Source organism: Monodon monoceros, unplaced genomic scaffold, assembly GCF_005190385.1.
Source record: "Monodon monoceros isolate NGI ecotype Baffin Bay Population unplaced genomic scaffold, NGI_Narwhal_1 Super_Scaffold_12, whole genome shotgun sequence".
Taxonomy (NCBI): domain Eukaryota; kingdom Metazoa; phylum Chordata; class Mammalia; order Artiodactyla; family Monodontidae; genus Monodon; species Monodon monoceros.
In genome coordinates, this window is record NW_021703768.1 from 119,728,625 (window position 1) to 119,756,224 (window position 27,600).

Genomic DNA, 27,600 nt, shown 5'->3' on the forward strand with positions numbered 1-27,600 from the left:
CTCTCATGTTGACACTGAAATCCTCTTTGGGGTCCTCCCCAGTTTCATTCCCTTTGCCCTCCAGTGGAAAGTTAACATGAATTTTAATGTGTATCCTTTTGAACTCTGTTTTCATACTTAAAATTGATTTTTTGTGTCCACATATAACCATCTGGTATGTGTGTGTGTGTATGTATCATACTGTCCGTAAATGGTATCAGAGGGGACTCTCATTTTTCATGTGTTTTTCACTCAGTTTTATCTTTTTGAGATAAATGCTAGTTCAGTCCTGTAAATGCTCTGTAAAAATGACACATTTATTTATCCCTTTCCCCTATTGATAGACACTTAGAATTGTTTCTCATTTTTCACCATTGTAAGCAGTGCTGCAGTGAACATCTTTGCAGACGTCCTTTTGCACATGTGTGAGTTTTGACATGATGTATACCTAGCACTGGAAGTGAAGGCATATATGCAGCTTTGCTTTTTTTAGATATTGCCAAATCATTCTCCACAGTGACTGAATCGGTTTATCTGCCTGACATAGTTTTCATTTGGAGCAGTAAGTTCATATAGATACAGAATACTGCATGTGGCATGTCTTGTGTCCCAGGCAGTGCTCTCAGTTCTTTGAATGCATTCAGTGTGTGGGAGCCAGTATGTTACTATCTAACCTGAACTGTTAAAGATTTAAGCAGAAGTTAGGTAGGCTATGGAGGTTGGAGTGGAGGTGGTGCAATGGAGGCCTAGAGTATCAGGGAGGAGAAAAGAACCAAAGGGGCGAATCTCTTCATAGGCTTTTGGACCAGCTGATGTTGAACCACCCAGAGATCTGACATAGAGATACCCCAGCACCTGCCCTTCTCGTTGTCCTCCCTGCAGCCTTGGCAGGTCCTGTTTATTCTACAATAACGAACTATAGAAATGATCCCTGGAAGTATAGTCTTAGGTCCTGTTTATTCTAAAATGTGAAGGTTTTTAACATGTGCCACAGCCTCCATAAAATAGCCCTAGCACCCCTGAGACCAAGAAGCTACAAGTCATAAAGGCCTCACTGCAGGTGAGTGGGCTCCAGGGGTTCCTGGCTTAAACAGGTCTCCATGGCTGTGGGGAGCCATCTCTTCTGCTTGCAAAGATGATAAGGCCCTGCCAACTTCTTTGTGGAAGTCTCTTTTGAGGATGAGTGCAAAATTTCTAACTGGTATGAGGAATTTGTAACAGCAAACTGCGCAGACTTTGGGTCTGTTTAGCCATCTGGACCGCCCAGAGGGGTCTAAGGCCAGGACCACTCATTGCTCTGTGGCTTCTCAGTGATGGGAGAGGAGCTCTAGCTGTTGGTCCTTGGCTCTCATCTTCTGGGGTACAGGCTGCGAATATCTCTCTTTCCCCAACCCTGGTTGCCAGGAATATCCTTAGGCCCCTGATTACCAGCCTCTAAAGGCCAATTAGTGTCTGCCTGCCTTGTTTATTCTACCACCATTAAAGTGAACCAACACATAACTGCTCTGTTTCCTACTTCCTGTGAATGAGCAGGAAGTGGAAGGAAGGAAGCAAGGAAGTTGATGAAGAGAGAAAGAAAAGTCTTAACAAAGACTTGGTTCCTGCATTAACCAGCCAATAACATTATGGTGACTCAATAAAAAATGTTTGCCAGTAGGTAAAGTAAGCCAGGACACCAAGATGATGTATCGAGCAGGGTTGGGACTAGGGTGAGGGAAGAGAGACACCTGGGATGTACAATTTAAGGAGACGATGACCCTTAACAATCCTGAGAGGGAGAGCCTCTTTAAATTTAAGTAAGTGCTAAAGATGATCGATTTTTTTAAGTAAAAATATATGTGAATGAGTTTGTGTGTATAAGGAAAAGGGCCTCGAACATGCACCAAATTGTTAGTAACGGTGACCAGATTTCATGGTGGTGACAATGGGGGAGATTATATTTCTCAAAAATGCGGCAAAATTATGGATGATTAGTATTACTTTTACTTCACCTTTTTTATTTTTCAAATAACAAAGGTTAGAAGGAAAAAAATGCAAATATTTTAAAATAAAGTTTTTATCTTAACCTTTTAAAAGAAATAAATAAGGAAGTGCTAAGGAGATGCTCCCTCTCAGGCTGGTTGTAGGTCATTGCCTCCTAAAATTGTGCACCCCACCTGTCTCTCTTGCCTCACTTAGTCCTGGCCCTGGCTGGGTTTAAATTCCCATTTTGGGTGTTTTGCCAGCATCCAGACCTGAGTCCTGCCTCTCATTTCCCTCATCTATGGGCCATGATTAACGAGGCCAAAGAATAGACATTGGTTCAGTGTGTCATTAGTTTGCCATTTCAGATTACATCTGAAATTTTATAGCAGTCAATGGGAAAGGGGGGTTTCAGATACAGAATTTCAGTTTAGAGAGAACTTTTCAGGAATGTGTATGTTGCAGCTTAGCGTGGATAATTGAAAATTGTGCCCCCCCAACCCCTCTATTAACATCAATAATTGAAAGCTGGCTCTGGGTACCACTGTGGCGAAATAGGAACAAGTGGCTTTGATTTGCTTAGGAACTAGAAAACCGCCTTAGAGACTTCTGCAACATCAGAGTTCTTTGGGCTTCTTAAGTACTTTGTCCATGGCTGGCTGGTGAAACAGGTGGTTGTGGTGGAGCCATGTAAGGGAATCAGTGGTAATAGAATAAATGAAATTTACATGACATTTTTGTTTCAAGGAACAGTCCTCCCCTCACGCACATTATCTCCTCACCATGCTCTGCAAATCTGGACCCCAAAGGCAATTTCCAGCTGAAGTGGGCAAGAATAACATTGGTCATGGAAAAGGTCCTGGGATTACCAAATTATCACAGTCTTAACTTTTCCTTTGGTTTCTCATAACCAGTCCTGCAGAAGACCTTTCCCTCCTTCAGCTTATGTTCTGTTGGGAATACTGAGAAGCTTAGCCACATCTGAGTGCCAAGTCAACTTGGCAGGGGTAAAGGTGTGGGAGGGCACAAGGATTTATATAGTTGACAACAAAACAAGTTAGGTGGGGTGAGCCTGTAAAATTAAAAAAAAATTATCCTGACACTCTGAAGTAAGCACCTTCTCCTTTGGGGACTGCTAGAGCAGAAACCCACCTCCCACCTTCTCTTTTCCCCTCTCTCTTTCCACCCTGCATGCCTGTAAGCACCTCCACTTGCTGCCCTTCACTTTAGCCTTTGTTCTTCGGTCTTTGCACTTAGCCTGAGAGTAAGGCATATGGGGAGACCACCCAGGAAGCTCTGTTTGCCATTTCAGAGTTAACTGTGCTGTGCAGCGAATCTGATTATCACATTTAACTGAAAACACCTGCAGGGGCTGTCAGAGCACAGCCAGCCTGGTAGTGTGGGCCCCATACAAACCCTTCTCACTGTCAGACTGAATTAAATGAACGTGTTTTTAATCATATGTGCCTTGGTTGGGCCTTGGAGCAACTCCTTGCATCGTTTTGGTGGCTCCTTGGGGTCAAGCTAGGATGCCCAGATAGCCTGTCTTACTTTTGGACTCATGTCCTTATAGCCTTATCAAGGTAGTGTTTGTGGGAACTGACCCAGTGGTGCAACCTGTCTGGGGAAAATAAGCTTGTTGGATGCAGGCTTTGCAGGGCCTGGGCAGGATCTAGAGATAGGGGGTAAGATGCGGAATTCTCTTGATGCCCCCAAACCTAGGCTCTTATTGCCTCATGCTGTCTTCTCCCATTTTGAATGACCAAGCCAGCTGTCACTCAGCTTCAGGACATCTGGATGGGGAAGTTCTAATGTGAAGCCCCAGGATTGAGACCTAGCTCTATATAACAGGGCATTTTGAACTACTTCATCATGAGTTCAGATGGCCATTCCAGTAAGGGAGTGCCTGTTAGGTGCACCTACTCACTATTATGTCCTGTGAACACAGCAGTGAGTTGTTTTTTTTTTAATATGGTATAAAAATACAGACTAAATCTATTATAAAGATAATTTTAGAAAGTGTTAAGTGCTCTCAGGGAAGGGAATGCAGTTAGAATGATGGGAGTAGGCAAGGAACTGTTAGATCAGATGGTCAGAGTGTGACATTTAAGTCACTACCTGAATGAAGTGGGAGAGCAAAGCCATGTGAAGAATTAGAGGGAGATTCTTCAAGGCAGAGGGAACGGTAAGTGCAGACTCCCTGAGAAAGGGACCTGCTTGACCTGGAAACACAAGTGGCTTGTTCAAGGAATAATGTCAGTGAGTCACAAGATGAATTTGGACAGCTAAGCAGGGGCCAGACCAGGTAGGGTTTGGGGAGCCATGGGAAGAAGTTTGAATTCCGTTCCATTAGGAAGCCACTGGACGGTTTTCAGGAGTGAGTGACATGATCTGTGTTTTGTTTTGTTTTTTTTTACATCTTTATTGGAGTATAATTGCTTTACAGTGGTGTGTTAGTTTCTGCTTTTTAACAAAGTGAATCAATTATACATATACATATGTTCCCATATCTCTTCCCTCTTGCGTCTCCCTCCCTCCCACCCTCCCTATCCCACCCCTCTAGGTGGTCACAAAGCACAGAGCTGATCTCCCTGTGCTATGCGGCTGCTTCCCACTAGTTATCTATTTTACGGTTGGTACTGTATATATGTCCATGCCACTCTCTCGCTTTGTCACAGCTTTCCCTTCCCTCTCCCCATATCCTCAAGTCCATTCTCTAGTAGGTCTGTGTCTTTATTCCTGTCTTACCCCTAGGTTCTTCATGACATTTTTTTTTTCTTAAATTCCATGTATATGTGTTAGCATACGGTATTTGTCTTTCTCTTTCTGGCTTACTTCACTCTGTATGACAGACTCTAGGTCCATCCACCTCATTACAAATAGCTCAATTTCGTTTCTTTTTATGGCTGAGTAATATTCCATTGTATATATGTGCCACATCTTCTTTATCCATTCATCCAATGATGGACACTTAGGTTGCTTCCGTCACCTGGCTATTGAAAATAGAGCTGCAATGAACATTTTGGTACATGACTCTTTGAATTATGGTTTTCTCAGGGTATATGCCCAGTAGTGGGATTGCTGGGTCATATGGTAGTTCTATTTGTAGTTTTTTAAGGAACCTCCATACTGTTCTCCATAGTGGCTGTACCAATTCACATTCCCACCAGCAGTGCATGAGGGTTCCCTTTTCGCCACATCCTCTCCAGCATTTAATGTTTCTAGATTTTTTTTTTTAAACATCTTTATTGGGGTATAATTGCTTTACAATGGTGTGTTAGTTTCTGCTTTTTAACAAAGTGAATCAGTTATACATATACATATGTTCCCATATGTCTTCCCTCTTGCGTCTCCCTCCCTCCCACTCTCCCTATCCCACCCCTCCAGGCTGTCACAAACCACCGAGCTAATATCCCTGTGCCTTGCGGCTGCTTCCCCCTAGCTATCTACCTTACTACGTTTGTTAGTGTGTATATGTCCATGACTCTCTCTCGCCCTGTCAAAGCTCACCCTTCCCCCTCCCCATATCCTCAAGTCCATTCTCCAGTAGGTCTGCGTCTTTATTCCTGTCTTACCCCTAGGTTCTTCATGACATTTTTTTTCCCTTAAATTCCATATATATGTGTTAGCATACGGTATTTGTCTTTTTCTTTCTGACTTACTTCACTCTGTATGACAGACTCTAGGTCTATCCATCTCATTACAAATAGCTCAATTTCATTTCTTCTTAAGGCTGAGTAATATTCCATTGTATATATGTGCCACATCTTCTTTATCCATTCATCCGATGATGGGCGCTTAGGTTGTTTCCATCTCCGGGCTATTGTAAATAGAGCTGCAATGAACATTTTGGTACATGACTCTTTTTGAATTTTGGTTTTCTCAGGGTATATGCCCAGTAGTGGGATTGCTGGGTCATACGGTAATTCTATTTGTAGTTTTTTAAGGAACCTCCATACTGTTCTCCATAGTGGCTGAACCAATTCACATTCCCACCAGCAGTGCAAGAGTGTTCCCTTTTCTCCACACCCTCTCCAGCATTTATTGTTTCTAGATTTTTTGATGATGGCCATTCTGACTGGTGTGAGATGATATCTCATTCTAGTTTTGATTTGCATTTCTCTAATGATGAATGATGTTGAGCATTCCTTCATGTGTTTGTTGGCAGTCTGTATATCTTCTTTGGAGAAATGTCTATTTAGGTCTTCTGCCCATTTTTGGATTGGGTTGTTTCTTTTTTTGTTATTGAGCTGCATGAGCTGCTTATAAATTTTGGAGATTAATCCTTTGTCAGTTGCTTCATTTGCAAATACTTTCTCCCTTTCTGAGGGTTGTCTTCTGGTCTTGTTTATGGTTTCCTTTGCTGCACAAAAGCTTTTAAGTTTCATTAGGTCCCATTTGTTTATTTTTGTATTTATTTCCATTTCTCTAGGAGGTGGGTCAAAAAGGATCTTGCTGTGATTTATGTCATAGAGTGTTCTGCCTATGTTTTCCTCTAAGAGTTTGATAGTGTCTGGCCTTACATTTAGGTCTTTAATCCATTTTGAGCTTATTTTTGTGTATGGTGTTAGGGAGTGATCTAATCTCATACTTTTACATGTACCTGTCCACTTTTCCCAGCACCACTTATTGAAGAGGCTGTCCTTTCTCCACTGTACATTCCTGCCTCCTGTATCAAAGATAACGTGACCATATGTGCGTGGGTTTATCTCTGTGATTTCTGTCCTGTTCCATTGACATATATTTCTGTTTTTGTGCCAGTACCATACTGTCTTGATTACTGTAACTTTGTAGTATAGTCTGAGGTCAAGGAGCCTGATTCCTCCAGCTCCATTTTTCGTTCTCAAGATTGCTTTGGCTATTCGGGGTCTTTTGTGTTTCCATACAAATTGTGAATTTTGTTTTAGTTCTGTGAAAAATGCCAGTGGTTGTTTGATAGGGATTGCATTGAATCTGTAGATTGCTTTGGGTAGTAGAGTCATTTTCACAATGTTGATTCTTCTAATCCAAGAACATGGTATATCTCTCCGTCTAGTTGTATCATCTTTAATTTCTTTCATCAGTGTCTTATAATTTTCTGCATGCAGGTCTTTTGTCTCCTTAGGTAGGTTTATTCCTAGATACTTTATTCTTTTTGCTGCAAAGGTAATAGGGAGTGTTTTCTTGATTTCACTTTCAGATTTTTCATCATTAGTGTATAGGAATGCCAGAGATTTCTGTGCATTAATTTTGTATCCTGCTACTTTACCAAATTCATTGATAAGCTCTAGTAGTTTTCTGGTAACATCTTTAAGATTCTCCATGTATAGTATCATGTCATCTGCAAACAGTGACAGCTTTACTTCTTCTTTTCCGATTTGGATTCCTTTTATTTCCTTTTCTTCTCTGATTGCTGTGGCTAAAACTTCCAAAACTATGTTAAATAAGAGTGGTGAGAGTGGGCAACCTTGTCTTGTTCCTGATCTTAGTGGAAATGGTTTCAGTGTTTCACCATTGTGGATGATGTTGGCTGTGGGTTTGTCATATATGGCCTTTATTATGTTGAGGAAAGTTCCCTCTATGCCTACTTTATGCAGGGTTTTTATCATAAATGGGTGTTGACTTCTGTCGAAAGCTTTCTCTGCATCTATTGAGATGATCATATGGTTTTTCTCCTTCAGTTTGTTAATATGGTTTATCACGTTGATTGATTTGCATATATTGAATAATTCTTGCATCCCTGGAATAAACACCACTTAATAATAATGTATGATCCTTTTAATGTGCTGTTGGATTCTGTTTGCTAGTGTTGTGTTGAGGATTTTTGCATCTATGTTCATCAGTGATATTGGCCTGTAGTTTTCTTTCTTTGTGACATCCTTCTCTGGTTTTGGTATCACGGTGATGGTAGCCTCGTAGAATGAGTTTGGGAGTGTTCCTACCTCTGCTATGTTTTGGAAGAGTTTGAGAAGGATAGGTGTTAGCTCTTCTCTAAATGTTTGACAGAATTCGCCTGTGAAGCCACCTGGTCCTGGGCTTTTGTTTGTTGGAAGATTTTTAATCACAGTTTCAATTTCAGTGCTTGTGATTGGTCTGTTCATATTTTCTATTTCTTCCTGATTCAGTCTTGGTAGGTTGTGCATTTCTAAGAATTTGTCCATTTCTTCCAGGTTGTCCATTTTATTGTCATAGAGTTGCCTGTAGTAATCTCTCATGATCCTTTGTATTTCTGCAGTGTCAGTTGTTACTTCTCCTTTTTCATTTCTAATCCTATTGATTTGAATCTTCTCCCTTTTTTTCTTGATGAGTCTGGCTAATGGTTTATCAATTTTGTTTATCTTCTCAAAGAACCAGCTTTTAGTTTTATTGATCTTTGCTATCGTTGCCTTCATTCCTTTTTCATTTATTTCTGATCTTTATGATTTCTTTCCTTCTGCTAACTTCGGGGTTTTTTTGTTCTTCTTTCTCTAATTGCTTTAGGTTCAAGATTAGCTTGTTTATTCGAGATGTTTCCTGTTTCTTAAGGTAGGATTTTATTGCTATAAACTTCCCTCTTAGAACTGCTTTTGCTGCATCCCACAGGTTTTGGGTTGTCGTTTCTCCATTGTCATTTGTTTCTAGGTATTTTTTTATTTCCTCTGTGATTTCTTCAGTGATCACTTCGTTATTAAGTAGTGTATCGTTTAGCCTCCATGTGTTTGTATTTTTTACAGATCTTTTCCTCTAATTGATATCTAGTCTCATAGCATTGTGGTCGGAAAAGATACTTGATACAATTTCAATTTTCTTAAATATACCAAGGCTTGATTTGTGACCCAAGATATGATCTATCCTGGAGAACGTTCCATGAGCATTTGAGAAAAATTTGTAGTCTGTTGTTTTTGGATGGAATGTCCTATAAATATCAATTAAGTCCATCTTGTTTAATGTATCATTTAAAACTTGTGTTTCCTTATTTATTTTCATTTTGGATGATCTATCCATTGGTGAAAGTGAGGTGTTAAAGTCCCCTATTATGAATGTGTTACTGTCGATTTCCCCTTTATGGCTGTTAGTATTTGCTTTATGTATTGAGGTGCTCCTATGTTGGGTACATAAATATTTACAATTATTATGTCTTCTTCTTGGATTGATCCCTTGATCATTATGTAGTGTCCTTCTTTGTCTCTTGTAATAGTCTTTATTTTAAAGTCTATTTTGTCTGATATGAGAATTGCTACTCCAGCTTTCTTTTAATTTCCATTTGTATAGAATAACTTTTTCCATCCCCTTACTTTCAGTCTATATGTGTCTCTAGGTCTGAAGTGGGTCTCTTGTAGACAGCATATATATGGGTCTTGTTTTTGTATCCATTCAGCCGATCTGTGTCTTTTGGTGGGAGCATTTAATCCATTTAAGGTAATTATTGATATGTATGTTCCTACTCCCATTTTCTTAATTGTTTTGGGTTCGGTATTGTAGGTCTTTTCCTTCTCTTGTGTTTTTTGCCTAGAGAAGTTTCTTTAACATTTGTTGTAAAGCTGGTTTGGTGGTGCTGAACTCTCTCAGCTTTTCCTTGTCTGTAAAGGTTTTAATTTCTCCATCAAATCTGAATGAGATCCTTGCTGGGTAGAGTAATCTTGGTTGCAGGTTTTTCTCCTTCATCACTTTAAATATGTCGTGCCACCCCCTTCTGGCTTGCAGAGTTTCTGCTGAAAGATCAGCTGTTAACCTTATGGGGATTCCCTTGTGTGTTTTCTGTTGTTTTTCCCTTGCTGCTTTCAATATGTTTTCATTGTATTTAATTTTTGACAGTTTGATTAATATGTGTCTTGGCATATTTCTCCTTGGATTTATCCTGTATGGGACTCTCTGTGCTTTCTGGACTTGATTAACTATTTCCTTGCCCATATTAGGGAAGTTTTCAACTATAATCTCTTCAAATATTTTCTCAGTCCCTTTCTTTTTCTCTCCTTCTTCTGGAACCCCTGTAATTCGAATAGTGGTGCGTTTAATGTTGTCCCAGAGGTCTCTGAGACTGTCCTCAGTTCTTTTCATTCTTTTCTCTTTATTCTGCTCTGCAGTAGTTATTTCCACTATTTTATCTTCCAGGTCACTTATCCATTCTTCTGCTTCAGTTATTCTGCTATTGATCCCATCTAGAGTTTTTTTAATTTCATTTATTGTGTTGTTCATCATTGCTTGTTTCATCTTTAATTCTTCTAGGTCCTTGTTAAATGTTTCTTGCATTTTGTCTATTCTATTTCTAAGATTTTGGATCATCTTTACTATCATTATTCTGAATTCATTTTCAGGTAGACTGCCTATTTCCTCTTTACTTGTTAGGTCTGGTGTGTTTTTATCTTGCTCCTTCATCTGCTGTGTGTTTTTCTGTCTTCTCATTTTGCTTATCTTACTGTGTTTGGGGTCTCCTTTTTGCAGGCTGCAGGTTCGTAGTTCCCATTGTTTTTGGTGTCTGTCCCCAGTGGCTAAAGTTGGTTCAGTGCGTTGTGTAGGCTTCCTGGTGGAGGGGACTAGTGCCTGTGTTCTGGTGGATGAGGCTGGATCTTGTCTTCTGGTGGGCAGGTCCACGTCTGGTGGTGTGATTTGGGGTGTCTGTGGCCTTATTATGATTTTAGGCAGCCTCTCTGCTAATGGGTGGGGTTGTGTTCCTGTCTCGCTAGTTGTTTGGCATAGGGTGTCCAGCACTGTTGCTTGCTGGTCGTTGAGTGAAGCTGGTTGCCGGTGTTGAGACGGAGATCTGTGGGAGATTTTCGCTGTTTGATATTATGTGCAGCTGGGAGGTCTCTTGTGGACCAGTGTCCTGAAGTTGGCTCTCCCACCGCAGAGGCACAGCACTGACTCCTGGCTGCAGCACCAAGAGCCTTTCATCCACACAGCGCAGAACAAAAGGGACAAAAAGTAGAAAGAAAGGAAGGAAGGAAGGAAGGAAAGAAGGAAGGAAGGAAAGAAAGAAGGGAGGGAGGGAGGGAGGAAGGGAGGAAGGAAAGAAAGAAAGAATATAAAATAAAATAAAGTAAGATAAAATAACATTATTAAAATAAAATATAATTAAGAAAATAAAATTTTTTAAGAAAACAAGAAAAACCAAAAAACGGACAGATAGAACCCTAGGACAAATGGTGGAAACAAAGCTATACAGACAAAATCTCACACCGAAGCATACACATACACACTCACAAAAAGAGGAAAAGGGGGAAAAATAATAAATCTTTCTCTCAAAGTCCACCTCCTCAATTTGGGATGGTTCGTTGTCTATTCACGTATTCCACAGATGAAGGGTACATCAAGTTGATTGTGGAGCTTTAATCCGTTGCTTCTGAGGCTGCTGGGAGAGATTTCCCTTTCTCTTCTTTGTTCTCACAGCTCCCGGGGTTAAGCTTTGGATTTGGCCCCGCCTCTGCATGTAGGTCGCCGGAGGGCGTCTGTTCTTCGCTCAGACAGCACGGGGTTAAAGGAGCCGCTGATCCGGGGGCTCTGGCTCACTCAGGCCGGGGGGAGGGAGGGGCACGGAGTGCGGGGCGAGCCTGCCGCCTGCGTCGGCAGAGGCCGTCGTGACGTTGCACCAGCCTGAGGCGCGCCGTGCGTTCTCCCGGGGAAGTTGTCCCTGGATCCCGGGATCCTGGCAGTGGCGGGCTGCACAGGCTCCCCGGAAGCGGGGTGTGGATAGTGACCTGTGCTCGCACACAGGCTTCTTGGTGGCGGCAGCAGCAGTCTTAGCGTCTCATGCCCGTCACTGGGGTCTGCGCTTTTAGCCGCGGCTCGCGCCCCGTCTCTGGAGCTTCTTTAAGCAGTGCTCTTAGTACTCTCTCCTCAAGCACCAGGAAGCAAAGAGGGAAGAGAGCGTCTCTTGCCTCTTCGGCAGGTGCAGACTTTTCCCCGGATTCCCTCCCGGCTAGCAGTGGTGCACTAACCCCCTGCAGGCTGTGTTCACGCTGCCAACCCCAGTCCTCTCCCTGCGTTCCGACCGAAGCCCAAGCCTCCGCGCCCAGCCCCGCCCGCCCCGGCGGGTGAGCAGACAAGCCTCTCAGGTTGGTGAGTGCCGGTCGGTCCTAATCGTCTGTGCGGGAATCTCTCCGCTTTGCCCTCCGCACCCCTGTGGCTGAGCTCTCCTTCGCAGCTCCAAAGCTTTCCCCCTCCGCCACCCGCAGTCTCCTCCCGGGAAGGGGCTTCCTAGTGTGAGGAAACATTTCCTCCTTCACAGCTCCCTCCCACTGGTACAGGTCCCATCCCTATTCTTTTATCTCTGTTTATTGTTTTTTTCTTTTGCCTTACCCAGGTACGTGGGGACTTTCTTGCCTTTTGGGAGGTCTGAGGTCTTCTGCCAGCGTTCAGTAGGTGTTCTGTAGGAGTTATTGCACGTGTAGATGTATTTCTGGTGTATCTGTGGGGAGGAAGGTGATCTCCCTGTCTTACTCTTCCGCCATCTTCCCCTCGTCCCTCACGTTGTTCTTCATTTCTCCAGTGTTGGTCTGTTGATCTCTAGAGAATGAGCTGAACTGGGGCAAGAGCGGAGTCAGGGAGACCAATTGGGAGGCTATTGCAGTAGTTCAGGCAGAAGATGCTGGAGGCCTGAACTGGGATGTTGGTGGTGGAAGTGGTGAGAAGTAGTCACATTGGGATCTATTTTGAAGATAGACCCAATAGGCTTGACTTAAGGGCTGGACGTGACATGTGAGAGGAGTCAAGGATGATTTCTGGAGTTTTAGCCTCCTACAGGAAAGAAAGGGGGGTCTAGTTTTGTTGTATGGGTGTGGTGGGGCAGGCAGAGATCAGGGATGAACATATCCAAGGTTCTTTTGAGAGCTGTGAGCATTCAGATGCTTTTTCTTACATGTATATCAACATTGAACTGATGACATCGCTTAGGACATCTGTAGAGGTAGAGGACAGGTCCCAGGACAGAGTCCCAGGCACTGTAGCATTTAGAAGTAGGGAGAGAAAGATCTAGCAACAAAAACTGGAAGGAGCAGCCTGCAATCAGAACAGAAGCTCCTGGATGTGTCCTAGTTAGGACTCACACCTTATAGAATGAACCAAAATCGAACTCACAAAGACTAAGCCTGTCTTTTGGGGAGTCGGTTACTTGGTTTATTTAAGATAATAACCGTGTAATTGGTTTACCACTGATGTATTTGGAAATGGCCTGTCGTTCAGTAGTGAAGCCCTGGAGTCAGACAGACCTGAGTTCAAATTCCACTTACACCACTTACAGCTGGGGGCCTCCTACAATTTTCTGACATCTGGGCCTCTGTGTCCTCATTTATAAAATGGGGGGAACAGTAGGACCTACCTCAGAGTCATGTTGTAAAGTTTGAGTTGATGCATGGAAAATGCATCATGAAAGTTGATGCTTGCAAAGTGCCTGTCTGTCATGGAGTCAGTGCTCAAAAATGGCAACTTTTACCTCATTAACTGTTGTCACGGTCTTTTGCTGGGAATGTTTTAATACTTTATGGAATACTGTATTTTGTACTTTGTATTTTTGGGTCTTCATTTGCTATTTATAATGGCTGTTTGGTATCTGTTGCTGGTTCTCAGCTTGTGTTAATGCCCCAGTTGCTTCAGCCGTGACACTTGCCCTGACCCCCCAGGAGACAATAATGACATCACCCTGGAAGGGTTTGGAGAAATTCCTTCAGGGTGACTGAGCTGAGTGTTCTCTCTGGACTGTCATAGGAATATGGAGCTGTGTTGACTCTTTCCATCTAGGGAGAAAAGCTCCTGTCACTATTTGTTCCTGCTTAAAAGTCAAGAGGGATCAGAATTCATGCTTAAGAATTTATGAACATAAAAAGTTGAATAGTAAAATTGCTTTGCATTTGTTGAAGATCTGCCATGTGTCAGATGCTTTTACTATTCAGTATCTGCTATCACTGCAAAAATCCCAAAAAGCAGATACTGGGATTTTTAGTTTACAGAAGAGAACATTGAAATTCAAAGAGTCACACACCTTGCCCGAAGCTACACTGTTATCAAGTTTCAAAGTCAGGAATTGTATCCATGATCCTATCTGATTTCCAAGCCTGTTTTATTCCTCACTACGTTCCACCTCCACATAAGCGTTAATTACAGATCTGAAGCCAAGATGATGGGAATTGGTATATAGCTCACTTTAAGCAGACCTTTCCTTCTAATGTATTTTATTTTCTTTTGAATTTCATAAAACAAGATTATTCCTTTTCAAACCAAAGAAGTCTTAGGTGATTTAGTTTTTCCCATGGTGGCTATTTAAATGATCTTTTTCTACAGAACTTCACGAGTTTTGATGAGTGTGAAAAATGGAGGGAAAAGGTTGATGTTGCTTATTTATTTGGGTATTCGTAGCTAAACATTTTATTGCATTTCTTAAGATAAAAGGTCATCACTGTTGAGCATATATTTTTCTGGACCACACCAATAGGTTATAGTCATGAAGAATCTCAGCAGAGTATATTTACCAGTTGAGGGCAGTCCTTAATGCACCTTGAGTTTTTTTTCTTTTTCCCCTAGTCCCAGGCTGCATTGTTTCCTAGATGTGGTCTAGTTTACATTATTAATGATCTAAGCCATGGGCAATACTCACCTTCCTGAGGAAGCTGGTCTACCATTTAGAAATACATCTAAAATTCTGGCTTCATTTTCACCCCAAGTGTACACTGTAATAGCTGGTCCAATGGTCAGTTTTACTGTAGCCAAATTTACCTTTGTCTCCCTTTCTCCCCTTCGTTCCACTTGGATGTTTCTTCTGGGTTGGGAGATCAAGTCTTATTTGCCTGACTATCCTCAGCATCTAGTCTGTTGGCCACATTGTAGGTGCTCAGTAAAAATTTTTTGAATTGAGAAGAATCTCACCTTTATGTCCTCTTCTTAACTTCTTACTTTGTTACTTCTTAACTCCGATTCAGTATGTCTTTATCCCATCTTGTATCTTGGGGCTTATCTCTCTCATAAGAAGTCCTTGAGATACTTCATTTGCAGAGGACCAATTTTAAGTCATTACACATGATAAAAATTATAGCATGATTTTAGAGCAAATAAAGTTCTCCAAGATAAGACACTGTAGCTCTGTCCACGTTCAATTTATTGAAGGTATCTTGGCAGGATCCATCCATCCATGTTGTTGACATTTGTATCATGCCACCAGCCCAGTGCATCCAGATGCATTCAAAGTATAGTGAAAACTATAATTCAGGGGGAATTTAACAGTCTGAAAAAGATCTTACTTTTAATGATATGAGTGTAGGGGATTGATTAATTTCCAAGGGGATTTGGGATTACAGCCATGGTCACAGTATTCCTGTTGCTTAATCCCATGTTAAAAAATTTAAAAAGAAGTTTCTTTATCATAAGCTATTAAAATAGAAAAAGAAAAGAAAATGAAATGGAAGCAGATTGGACTGTCTGTGCCCCGCCGTGGGCTCTGGATTCTCAGCTCCCTGTGCTGATTGATTTGTGATGGCTCATACAAGTGAATTTGGATTGCAGGGAAAAGCTTCTCACTCCTTTTTGCTCCCTTGAGCGAAATGCATGGAGTGCTCCTGGGAAATCTGGCGGGAGAGCAGGGGAAGGAATACGGCCTGAGTTTCCACGGATTTGGAGGGAGACATGTCTGTAAGGAAAAGGGAACCCTGCCCTTTTCACTGCCCTACTTAAAGCCACAGCCTGCACTCTCCAGCGTGGCATATGAAGGCAGGCTTCATCTGGAAACCGTTTCCCCTTTAGCTTCGCTCCTGTCCGCTCCATGCCAAAGGCCTGACGCTCTGGGAACCATCAGCCGCTTGCAGTGCCCGCAGACTTGTGCACGTCTCTACCTTTGCTTATGCCCTTATCTCCATCAAACACTTTCTGCACAGGTAAAATTTGCTGTCCCCCACCTCAACCCTGTGCATTGTGCATGCTGTGGTCACAGCCTCTGAAACACTTAATTCACCAATTTTTCTTCCTGTCTGTTATAGGACAAGCTCCTTGATGACAGACCCAGTGTCTGCCTCATCATTGGTCCCACTCTGCCCGGCCTGCTGTAGGTGCTTCACAGAGCATCCTCTGGTGGGAGGGAGTGGGGGAGTCCTTCACCAGCTAGTCCCATATACACACGTAATGACAAACTGCGGCAGAGTTCACTCCCTTAGTGACAGGGAGTTGGGTGGCTTTGGGGTTGAGCTAAGAGCCAAAGGATTAGTAGAATTTAGTTGGGTAAAGAAAAAGGACATGAGGGAAGAGGCTCCCAGATAATGGCATGTGAGCAGTGTAGTTGGAGCACAGAGGGGAAGAGCCAAGGTGGAGATTAGCTTAGGAGAAGTAGGCAGGGGCAATAAGTGTGTATAACAAATAATTTCTAAGTGAAGTCATTAGTTTTGAGCTTTGTAACTAGACAGGCAGCACTGAAAGCCAGATCCTGTTCAGGCAGTCCTAGACTTTGAGGTAGGTGATGGCATATGCAGAGCGCTCCAAAGCATTTGTTCAGCTAAACCAAGTGTTGATCCCTTCCAGCTGGATTTGAGTGAGTGCCAAAAGTTAGCTGAGTAGCCCCAGCCCTGAGTGGCTGGTGAGGACAAGGAAGGAAGCAGACCTTTTAACCAAAAGAACGCCCTGAAATTCAAGTCCGGTGGAAATTGTCTTGGTTGTTGAGACTGTCTCTTAACTTTTTTTTTTTATTATAATGTTTGTAATATTTAAATAATTTTGGCTGCATTGATCCCTTTTACGCAAGGGAACTTTCAGCCTCTTAGGGCTGATAGATTGTTCATCAGTGTTTTTCACAAAGAAGCAAGAGAAAACTCTTGTTTTCATCCCAGTCTTTGATTGTCAGAGCTGGCTGTTTGGGGTTCCAGACAGTGGCTGCTAATGCAGCTTCCACTGACCGTATGTCAGGAAGTTGATCTTTGTTGGAAGAATCCTCTTCTCTCCAGAGTATCTGGAAAAAGAATTGTAAAGCTGGAGATAGCCATTCAACGAACTAGAAAACTTCCAGCCCCCTCTGGCATTGCTAAAATGACACAGACCCGTTGTCTGTCATTTATTTAGAATTTCAACTATGGAGGAAATGAACCTGGGCCTCCATCTTTCTTTTTTATCGTACAGACAACTTTTGCCAATACACCTAAATCCCCAAAGTGATGAGAAAGTAAGAAATTACCTCAAAGAGCCATAAATTCTAACCTTGGGTTCTTTTCACCTTGGACTTTGCTTTAGGGTTTATTAGATGGAGATTGAGCCAGTCTTCCTCGTTTAAATCAAGATATTTCCTGCCCTTCCTAGCTCTTCAGGCTGCTGCTGAGATGCTTCCAGTGTAAATTCTCTTCTGCAGCCTGACCACATTCGTGATTCTTCCCTCTCCCAGGGGCATCTTCATACCCAGGGATTGACTTTGTTTTAGTCAATACAGAGGGTACTGCTGGGCATAATTGGTTTCTTCCACGGTCAGACATCCATGAACACCTGGAGCTACAAAGCTGTGGATCCCGTTCTCTCTCTCTTTCTCTGTTGGTCTCTCTCTGTCTCTGTCTCTGTCTCTCTCTCAAATATTTATTGATCTCATCTCTTTGGTGCAGCTCCTGCAGAGGAGTCTCTGGAGTTTGGCAGGCTCGCTGGGTCGTGTTCCGTTCAGTTTCCCAAGCACTAGATACAGTGTTCACCACGGTCAGTGGCACTGTGACCCAAATTTATTATCAGGGGGCTCAAATACACCGAGCCTAAAGATTTATGCAGAATCCAGAGTACAGTCACTCCCTCTTGAGAGTTCAGACCTTCCTGGTAATGAGGGCCCTCCGAGGCATCAGGAAGTTAATAAGATCTCTTACACACATTCAAATTACGGCTTTGCAAAACCACCCTGTTGTTTCACTGTGGGGAACCAGAGCTGTTGCCACTTGTGCTATAAGAACTTGGTTCTTTCATTGGAATTAAAGGAATTTGCCCTTCAGCAACTATCAAAGGATGAGTATCTAACTGTTGGGTTTGTTGTTTTGAAAGCAGTTTAGTGCCAGGAAGGCCTGCCTGATAGAGTTCAGGAGACTACAGTCCCTTCTAACCCCTCTGTTTACTCATGCCCAGATTTAGTGTTTGCCAGCCCCTGAGAGCCCCTGTACCGTCCCCCCAGGCTCTTCCTGTTCTGGCTACTATAGCTTTCTTCAGACATGCCCTCCTCTCTCTCTCTGACCATAGGGCCTGGGTCTGTTACCTCTGCCAGAATACTCCTTCATCGAATGAACCCCTATCCATTCTTTAGAACAGTGAGTGCTTCTTAGAGGGGAATCACCTGAGAAGCTTGTTAAATAAAATGCAGATTCTCCTTCAGTAGCTCTTGGAAGGGTCTGGGATCTGGCTTTTCTGACAAGCTCCTGGGTGAAGCTGGTGCAACTGGTCCTCTGGGACTCCTTCTTCCTTCTGCAGTTTAGTCAAGTCTTCTATTTTACATGCCTCTGACGTTGTAAGCCTTTCCTTCATAGAGGACTCTTGACTACTGTATCGTTTCTCTAAATGGCGTGCCGTTGTCTGATGAATGTTTTTCTACTAAAGTATGAGCCCTACAAGAGTGCAGAGTGCAGGGACCACCTGTGGTTTTTGCTCACCCCTTTGTTCCCAGCACCTATCACAATATGGCGTACAGGGTGCATTGTGTCCTTAGGATGGGCAGATAAATAGTTGACTGTGTGCTGGCTTTTGACAGAATGGTTAAATTTATTGGTCTGAGATGCATGAGATTATAAAACCCAGGAGTTTGAGCCAAGTTGTAAAAACTCAGTCATGGTCTTCATTATTTTCAAGGAAAAGACTTCCTGGAATATTTAAATTTCATATCAAGCAGAAAGAGCCTAAGGTGATTTCAGACTGAGGTGGATAGTAAATGGTCCTTAGTATACATTCTGTGAAAGGGGTTGTGCCAGACCAGCTGGACTCTTGTGGTTCCAAAGTACTATATTCTTTATTTTTTAACATTCTTTTTTATTGAGGTAAAATTCATATAATATAAATATAACCATTTTAAAACATAGAATTCAGTGGCATTTAGTACATTGACCGTGCTATATAACCATCAACTTTATTTCCAAAGCATTTTCATCACCCCCAAAGGAATACCCCACCCAAGGTATTATCTTCTTAGCTCAACATTTCTAAAATTTTGTGGTCTCAGCACCCCTTTACACTCGTAACAATTACTAAGGGCTCCAGCAGCCTTAGTTTTAAATGGATTATATCTATCTGTATTTACAGTATTTGAAATTAAAACTGAAAAAAAAATTAAAGATTTATTTATAAATCATTAAATGACATCTTACATTTTTGTAAATCTCGTTAACGTCTGACTTAGTAGAAGTTAACTAGATGATAATATCTTCTTTATCCAACCTGTTGCTGTACATTTTCTTGTTAAAGGATTTGGGGAAAAAAATCCCACCACACACATATACGTAGTTTGAAAAGGAAGACATATTTTTAAAAACCTTTTCGGGTGATACTGGATATTGTTTTTTGTTACTACACCAAAACTCAGCAGGTGGTAATTAAAGGTTTGTTGAAGTGTGGAAAATGAAATCACGTCAGTGAGCTTTTTACTCACAATTGCACTAAAACCTAGTGGCCTGCCTTGCGCTTTGAATAGTTCTTTTACCCATGCATTTTTTTTTTTTAAACATCTTTATTGGAGTACAATTACCCCACAATGGTGTGCCAGCCTCCGCCCCACAACAAAGTGAACGAGCCACACATACACATACGTTCCGCTATCTCCCCCCAGCCACCTCCGCGTCTCCCTTCCTCCCACGCTCCCCATCCCACCCCCCTAGGCGGTCACAAAGCACCAAGCTGATCTCCCTGTGCTATGCGGCTGCTTCCCACTAGCTATCTATTTTACATTTGGTAGTGTATATATGTCCATGCCACTCTCTCATTTTGTCACAGCTTACCCTTTCCCCTCTCCATATCCTCAAGTCCATTCACTAGTAGGTCTGTGTCTTTATTCCTGTCTTACCCCTAGGTTCTTCATGACATTTTCTTTTTCTTAGATTCCGTATATATGTGTTAGCATATGGTATTGTCTGTCTCTTTCTGACTTACTTCACTCTGACAGACTCTGAGTCCATCCACCTCACCACAAATAACTCAATTTCGTTTGTTTTTATGGCTGAGTAATATTCCATTGTATATATGTGCCACATCTTCCTTATTCATTCATCCGATGATGGACAGTTAGGTTGTTTCCATCTCTGGGCTATTGTAAATAGAGCTGCAATGAACATTGTGGTACATGACTCTTTTTGAATTATGGTTTTCTCAGGGTATATGCCCAGTAGTTGGATTGCTGGGTCATATGGTAATTCTATTTGTAGTTTTTTAAGGAACCTCCATACTGTTCTCCATAGTGGCTTTACCAATTCACATTCCCACCAGCAGTGCAAGAGTGTTCCCGTTTCTCCACATCCTCTCCAGCATTTATTGTTTGTAGATTGTTTGATGATGGCCATTCTGACCAGTATGAGATGGTATCTCATTGTATTTTTGATTTGCATTTCTCTGATGATGAATGATGTTGAGCATTCTTGCATGTGTTTGTTGGCAATCTGTATATCTTCTTTGGAGAAATGTCTATTTAGGTCTTCTGCCCATTTTTGGATTGGGGTGTTTGTTTTTTTGTTATTGAGCTGCATGAGCTGCTTGTAAATTTTGGAGATTAATCCTTTGTCAGTTGCTTCATGTGCAAATATTTTTGCCCAATCTTAGGGTTGTCTTTTTGTCTTGTTTATGGTTTCATTTGCTGCACAAAAGCTTTTAAGTTTCATTAGGTCCAATTTGTTTATATTTCTTTTTATTTCCATTTCTCTAGGAGGTGGGTCAAAAAGGATCTTGCTGTGATTTATGTCATAGAGTGTTCTGCCTATGTTTTCCTCTAAGAGTTTGATAGTGTCTGGCCTTACATTTAGGTCTTTAATCCATTTTGAGCTTATTTTTGTGTATGGTGTTAGGGAGTGTTCTAATCTCATACTTTTACATGTACCAGTCCAGTTTTCCCAGCACCACTTATTGAAGAGGCTGTCCTTTCTCCACTGTAAATTCCTGCCTCCTTTATCAAAGATAAGGTGACCATATGCGCATGGGTTTATCTCCGGGCTTTCTATCTTGTTCCATTGATCTATATTTCTGTTTTTGTGCCAGTACCACACTGTCTTGATTACTGTAGCTTTGTAATATAGTCAGAAGTCAGGGAGCCTGATTCTCCAGCTCCATTTTTCGTTCTAAAAATTGCTTTGGCTATTCGGGGTCTTTTGTGTTTCCATACAAATTGTGAAATGTTTTGTTCTAGTTCTGTGAAAAATGCCAGTGGTTGTTTGATAGGGATTGCATTGAATCTGTAGATTGCTTTGGGTAGTAGAGTCATTTTCACAATGTTGATTCTTCCCATCCAAGAACATGGTATATCTCTCCATCTATTTGTATCATCCTTAATTTCTTTCATCAGTGTCTTATAATTTTCTGCATACAAGTCTTTTGTCTCCTTTAGGTAGGTTTATTCCTAGATATTTTATTCTTTTTGTTGCAATGGTAAATGGGAGTGTTTTCTTGATTTCGCTTTCAGGGTTTTCATCATTAGTGTAGAGGAATGCCAGAGATTTCTGTGCATTAATTTTGTATCCTGCTACTTTACCAGATTCATTGATTAGCTCTAGTAGTTTTCTGGTAGCATCTTTAGGATTCTCTATGTATAGTATCATGTCATTTGCAAACAGTGACAGCTTTACTTCTTCTTTTCCGATTTGGATTCCTTTTATTTCCTTTTCTTCTCTCATTGCTGTGGCTAAAACTTCCAAAACTATGTTGAATAAGAGTGGTGAGAGTGGGCAACCTTGTCTTGTTCTTGATCTTAGTGGAAATGCTTTCAGTTTTTCACCATTGAGGATGATGTTGGCTGTGGGTTTGTCATATATGGCTTTTATTATGTTGAGGAAAGTTCCCTCTATGCCTACTTTCTGCAGGGTTTTTATCATAAATGGATGTTGAATTTTGTCAAAAGCTTTCTCTGCATCTATTGAGATGATCATATGGTTTTTATCCTTCAATTTGTTAATATGATGTATCACGTTGATTGATTTGCGTATATTGAAGAATCCTTGCATTCCTGGAATAAACCCCACTTGCTCATGGTGTATGGTCCTTTTAATGTGCTGTTGGAATCTGTTTGCTAGTAGTTTGTTGAGGATTTTTGCATCTATGTTCATCAGTGATATTGGCCTTTAGTTTTCTTTCTTTGTGACATCTTTGTCTGATTTTGGTATCAGGGTGATGGTGGCCTCGTAGAATGAGTTTGGAAGTGTTCCTCCCTCCGCTATATTTTGGAAGAGTTTGAGAAGGATAGGTGTTAGCTCTTTTCTAAATGTTTGACAGAATTCGCCTGTGAAGCCACCTGGTCCTGGGCTTTTGTTTGTTGGAAGATTTTTAATCACAGTTTCAATTTCAGTGCTTGTGATTAGTCTGTTCATATTTTCTATTTCTTCCTGATTCAGTCTTGGCAGGTTGTGCATTTCTAAGAATTTGTCCATTTCTTCCAGGTTGTCCATTTTATTGGCATAGGGTGGCTTATAGTAATCTCTCATGATCTTTTGTATTTCTGCAGTGTCAGTTTTTACTTCTCCCCTTTCATTTCTAATTCTATTGATTTGAGTCTTCTCCCTTTTTTTCTTGATGAATCTGGCTAATGGTTTATCAATTTTGTTTATCTCCTCAAAGAACCAGCTTTTAGTTTTATTGATCTTTGCTATCGTTGCCTTCATTTCTTTTTCATTTATTTCTGATCTGATCTTTACGATTTCTTTCCTTCTAGTAACCTTCGGGTTTTTTTGTTCTTCTTTCTCTAATTGCTTTAGGTGCAAGGTTAGGTTGTTTATTCGAGATGATTCCTGCTTCTTAAGGTAGGATTTTATTGCTATAAACTTCCCTCTTAGAACTGCTTTTGCTGCATCCCATAGGTTTTGGGTCGTCATGTCTCCATTGTCATTTGTTTCTAGGTAATTTTTTATTTCCTCTGTGATTTCTTCAGTGATCACTTCGTTATTAAGTAGTGTATTGTTTAGCCTCCATGTGTTTGTATTTTTTACAGATCTTTTCCTGTAATTGATATCTAGTCTCATAGCGTTGTGATCAGAAAAGATACTTGATACAATTTCAATATTCTTAAATTTACCAAGGCTTGATTTGTGACCCAAGGTATGATCTATCCTGGAGAATGTTCCATGAGCACTTGAGAAAAATGTGTATTCTGTTGTTTTTGGATGGAATGTCCTATAAATATCAATTAAGTCCATCTTGTTTAATGTATCATTTAAAGCTTGTGTTTCCTTATTTATTTTCATTTTGGATGATCTGTACATTGGGGAAAGTGGGGTGTTAAAGTCCCCTACTATGAATATGTTACTGTTGATTTCCCCTTTATGGTTCTTAGTATTTGCCTTATGTATTGAGGCGCTCCTATGTTGGCTGCATAAATATTTACAACTGTTATATCTTCTTCTTGGATCGATCCGTTGATCATTATGTAGTGTCCTTCTTTGTCTCTTGTAATAGTCTATTTTAAAGTCTGTTTTGTCTGATATGAGGATTGCTCCTCCAGCTTTCTTTTGGTTTCCATTTGCATGGAATATCTTTTTCCATTCCCTCACTTTCAGTCTGTATGTGTCCCTAGGTCTGAAGTGGGTCTCCTGTAGACAGCATATATATGGGTCTTGTTTTTGTATCCGTTCAGCCAGTCTGTATCTTTTGCTGGGAGCATTTAATCCATTTACATTTAAGGTAATTATCGATATATATGTTCCTATTCCCATTTTCTTAATTGTTTTGGGTTTGTTATTGTAGGTCTTTTCCTTCTTTTGTGTTTCTTGTCTAGAGAAGTTCCTTCAGCATTTGTTGTAAAGCTGGTTTGGTGGTGCTGAACTCTCTCAGCTTTTCCTTGTCTGTAAAGGTTTTAATTTCTCCGTCAAATCTGAATGAGATCCTTGCTGGGTAGAGTATTCTTGGTTGTAGGTTTTTCTCCTTCATCACTTTAAGTATGTCCTTCCAGTCCATTCTGGCTTGCAGAGTTTCTGCTGAAAGATCAGCTGTTAACCTTATGGGGATTCCCTTGTGTGTTATTTGTTGTTTTTCTCTTGCTGCTTTTAATATGTTTTCTTTGTATTTAATTTTTGATAGTTTGATTAATATGTGTCTTGCCATGTTTCTCCTTGGATTTATCCTGTATGGGACTCTCTGTGCTTCCTGGACTTGATTAACTATTTCCTTGCCCATATTAGGGAAGTTTTCAACTATAATCTCTTCAAATATTTTCTCAGTCCCTTCCTTTTTCTCTTCTTCTTCTGGGATCCCTATAATTCAAATGTTGGTGTGTTTAATGTTGTCCCAGAGGTCTCTGAGACTGTCCTCAGTTCTTCTCATTCTTTTTTCTTTAGTGTGCTCTACAGCAGTTATTTCCACTATTTTATCTTCCAGGTCACTTATCCTTTCTTCTGCCTCAGTTATTCTGCTATTGATCCCTTCTAGAGTATTTTTTATTTCATTTATTGTGGTGTTCATCATTGCTTGTTTCCTCTTTAGTTCTTCTAGGTCCTTGTTAAATGTTTCTTGCATCTTGTCTATTCTATTTCCAAGATTTTGGATCATCTTTACTATCATTATTCTGAATTCTTTTTCAGGTAGACTGCCTATTTCCTCTTCATTTGTTAGGTCTGGTGGGTTTTTATCCTGCTCCTTCATCTGCTGCATATTTCTCTGTCTTCTCATTTTGGTTATCTTACTGTGTTTGGGGTCTCCTTTTTGCAGGCTGCAGGTTCTTAGTTCCCGTTGTTTTTGGTGTCTGCCCCCAGTGGCTAAGATTGGTTCAGTGCGTTGTGTAGGCTTCCTGGTGGAGGGGACTAGTGCCTGTGTTCTGGTGGATGAGGCTGGATCTTGTCTTCTGGTGGGCAGGTCCACGTCTGGTGGTGTGATTTGGGGTGTCTGTGCCCTTATTATGATTTTAGGTAGCCTCTCTGCTAATGGGTGGGGTTGTGTTCCTGTCTTGTTAGTTGTTTGGCATAGGGTGTCCAGCACTGTAGCTTGCTGGTCGTTGAGTGAAGCTGGGTCTTGGTGTTGAGATGGTGATCTCTGGGAGATTTTCGCCATTTGATATTATGTGAAGCTGGGAGGTGTCTTTTGGACCAGTGTCCTGAAATTGGCTCTCCCACATCAGAGGCTTAGCACTGACTCCTGGCTGCAGCACCAAGAGCCTTTCATCCACATGGCTCAGAATAAAAGGGAGAAAAAGTAGAAAGAAAGAAAGAAAGAGGATAAAATAAAATAAAGTTATTAAAATAAATAAAAAATAATTATTAAGAAAAACAAAATGTTTTAAGTAAAAAAAAAAAAAAAAAAAAAACAGACGGACAGAACCCTAGGACAAATGGTGGAAGCAAAGCTATACAGACAAAATCTCACACAGAAGCATACACATACACACTCACAAAAAGAGGAAAAGGGGAAAAAATAATATATCTTGCTCTCAAAGTCCACCTCCTCAATTTGGGATGATTCATTGTCTATTCAGGTATTACACAGATGCAGGGTACATCAAGTTGATTTCGGAGATTTAATCCGCTGCTCCTGAGGCTGCTGGGAGAGATTTCCCTTTCTCTTGTTTGTTCGCACAGCTCCTGGGGTTCAACTTTGGATTTGGCCCCGCCTCTGCGTGTAGGTCGCTGGAGGGCGTCTGCTCTTTGTTCAGACAGGACGGGGTTAAAGGAGCAGCTGCTTTGGGGATTCTGGCGCACTCAGGCCGGGGGGAGGGAGGGGCACGGAGTGTGGGGCAAGCCTGCGGGGGCAGAGGCCAACGTGACGTTGCAGCAGCCTGAGGCACGCTGTGCGTTCTCCCGGGGAAGTTGTCCCTGGATCCTGGGGCCCTGGCAGTGGCGGGCTGCACAGGTTCCCGGGAGGGGAGGTGTGGATAGTTACCTGTGCTCGCACACAGGCTTCTTGGTGGCGGTAGCAGCAGCCTTAGCGTCTCATTCCCGTCTCTGGGGTCCACGCTGATAGCCGCGGCTCACGCCCGTCTCTGGAGCTCCTTTAAGCAGCCCTCCTAATCCCCTCTCCTTGCGAACCGAACCGGGAAACAAAGAGGGAAGAAAAAGTCTCTTGCCTCTTCGGCCAGTCCAGACTTTTTCCTGGACTCCCTTCCGGCTAGCCGTGGTGCCCTAACCCCTTCAAGCTGTGTTCTCGCCTCCAGTCCTCTCCCTGCCGTCAGACTGAAGCCCGAGCCTCAGCTCCCAGCTCCGCCCGCCCTGGCGCGTGAGCACACAAGCCTCTAAAGGTGGTGAGTGCTGGTCGGCACCGGTCCTCTGTGCAAGAATCACTCCGCTTTGCCCTCCGCACCCCTGTTGCTGTGCTCTCCTCCGCGGCTCGGAAGCTTCCCCCCTCCGCCACCCGCAGTCTCCGTCCGTGAAGGGGCTTCCTAGTGTGTAGAAACCTTTCCTCCTAAACCCATGCATGATTTTTTAAATGCACATTGGTCGTTTGGAAAATATTGATTCACATCTTCCAATGTGGACATATTTCATCATATAATATTTTTTAAAAATCATATTATTAGTATCACCACTAATCTCATTTTTTCAAAGGTCATTAAGTATTGGGAAGCTGTCAAGCTCATGGTGGCAAATCCAAGTTTTCTAAAATTATACTTACTGCTTGAAAGAATGAATTTTATCATTACCCCAAATACTGTTAGTTGTTTTCCTTGAAGTGACAGACTCACTTGGTTCGTTTTTGAGAAAATGTCTGCCGAATACCAAAATCTGAATAACCACAGTTTTCTCAGTTGTTGTTTGAAGCTAAAATGGTGTTTTATAAAAAAAGATGTTTGGTTGCAGCTCAAATAATTGCACAACTGCTTTTCCTCAAGTCAGTTTTGGTATGCAGCAGAAGTGCTTTGTGTCGATTTCCTGTTTCATTACAATATAAAAAAGATGTGTGCTAAAAGGTCAAGATTTAATCAGATTAATAATTTTTACTACTTTAGGGTATTTTAAAGTAAAATTGTGTCTTTGTTTTTGTTTTTTTTAACATGTGGGTTTGTGGTAGTGAAGAATACAGTGACTGTTGGTGCAGCTTGGTGCCGCTGCTAGATTAGTGCTGAGGCATCAGCAGTTTTACCTATACTGTTTTTGCATCTCATAGAAGCCTTGAAGAGGTCTTGGAGATCTCTCAGGAGTCCGTGGACCACACTTTGAGAACCACTGTCCTAGCTAAAATAAAAATCACAAAATAGCCTTCCATTAAATCTGATTATTTCAGCCACTTCTTTACAGGAGTACACGGTAAGAATTAGAAGAAATTTCCCTGTGAGTATGTTAAAGCAAATTTACTTAATTCTATAAAAAGTAGTACCCTGAGAATTTGACAAATTCTATCATTGCAGAACTAACCTGAATATTCCCCTATGTTGCCTATTAATATCTAATATTTTTTGATTCAGATATATTCAGTATATTTTGTTTGATGACAGTTTCAGTGGGACATATTTTTTATAGCTTACAGAAATCTGGAGGTTCTCGAAAATTGATTTTTGTAGAATTTCAGTTTTTAAAAAGTAGCTCAAACTCGGATTCCTAACTTCTCAGAATTCTATAAATTGTTTTACTGTTGAGAAGAGCTAGTCCTTTACAGCTCTTTCTTGTTATTTTGTTT

At 41.5% G+C, this 27,600-nt stretch overlaps 1 protein-coding gene across 5 annotated transcripts in view; it reads left to right on the plus strand.

Annotated features, from left to right (window-relative positions):
• Positions 1-27,600, plus strand: part of ARHGAP26 (Rho GTPase activating protein 26) — a 485,730-nt gene that overhangs the window by 328,257 nt on the left and 129,873 nt on the right. The window lies entirely within an intron of this gene.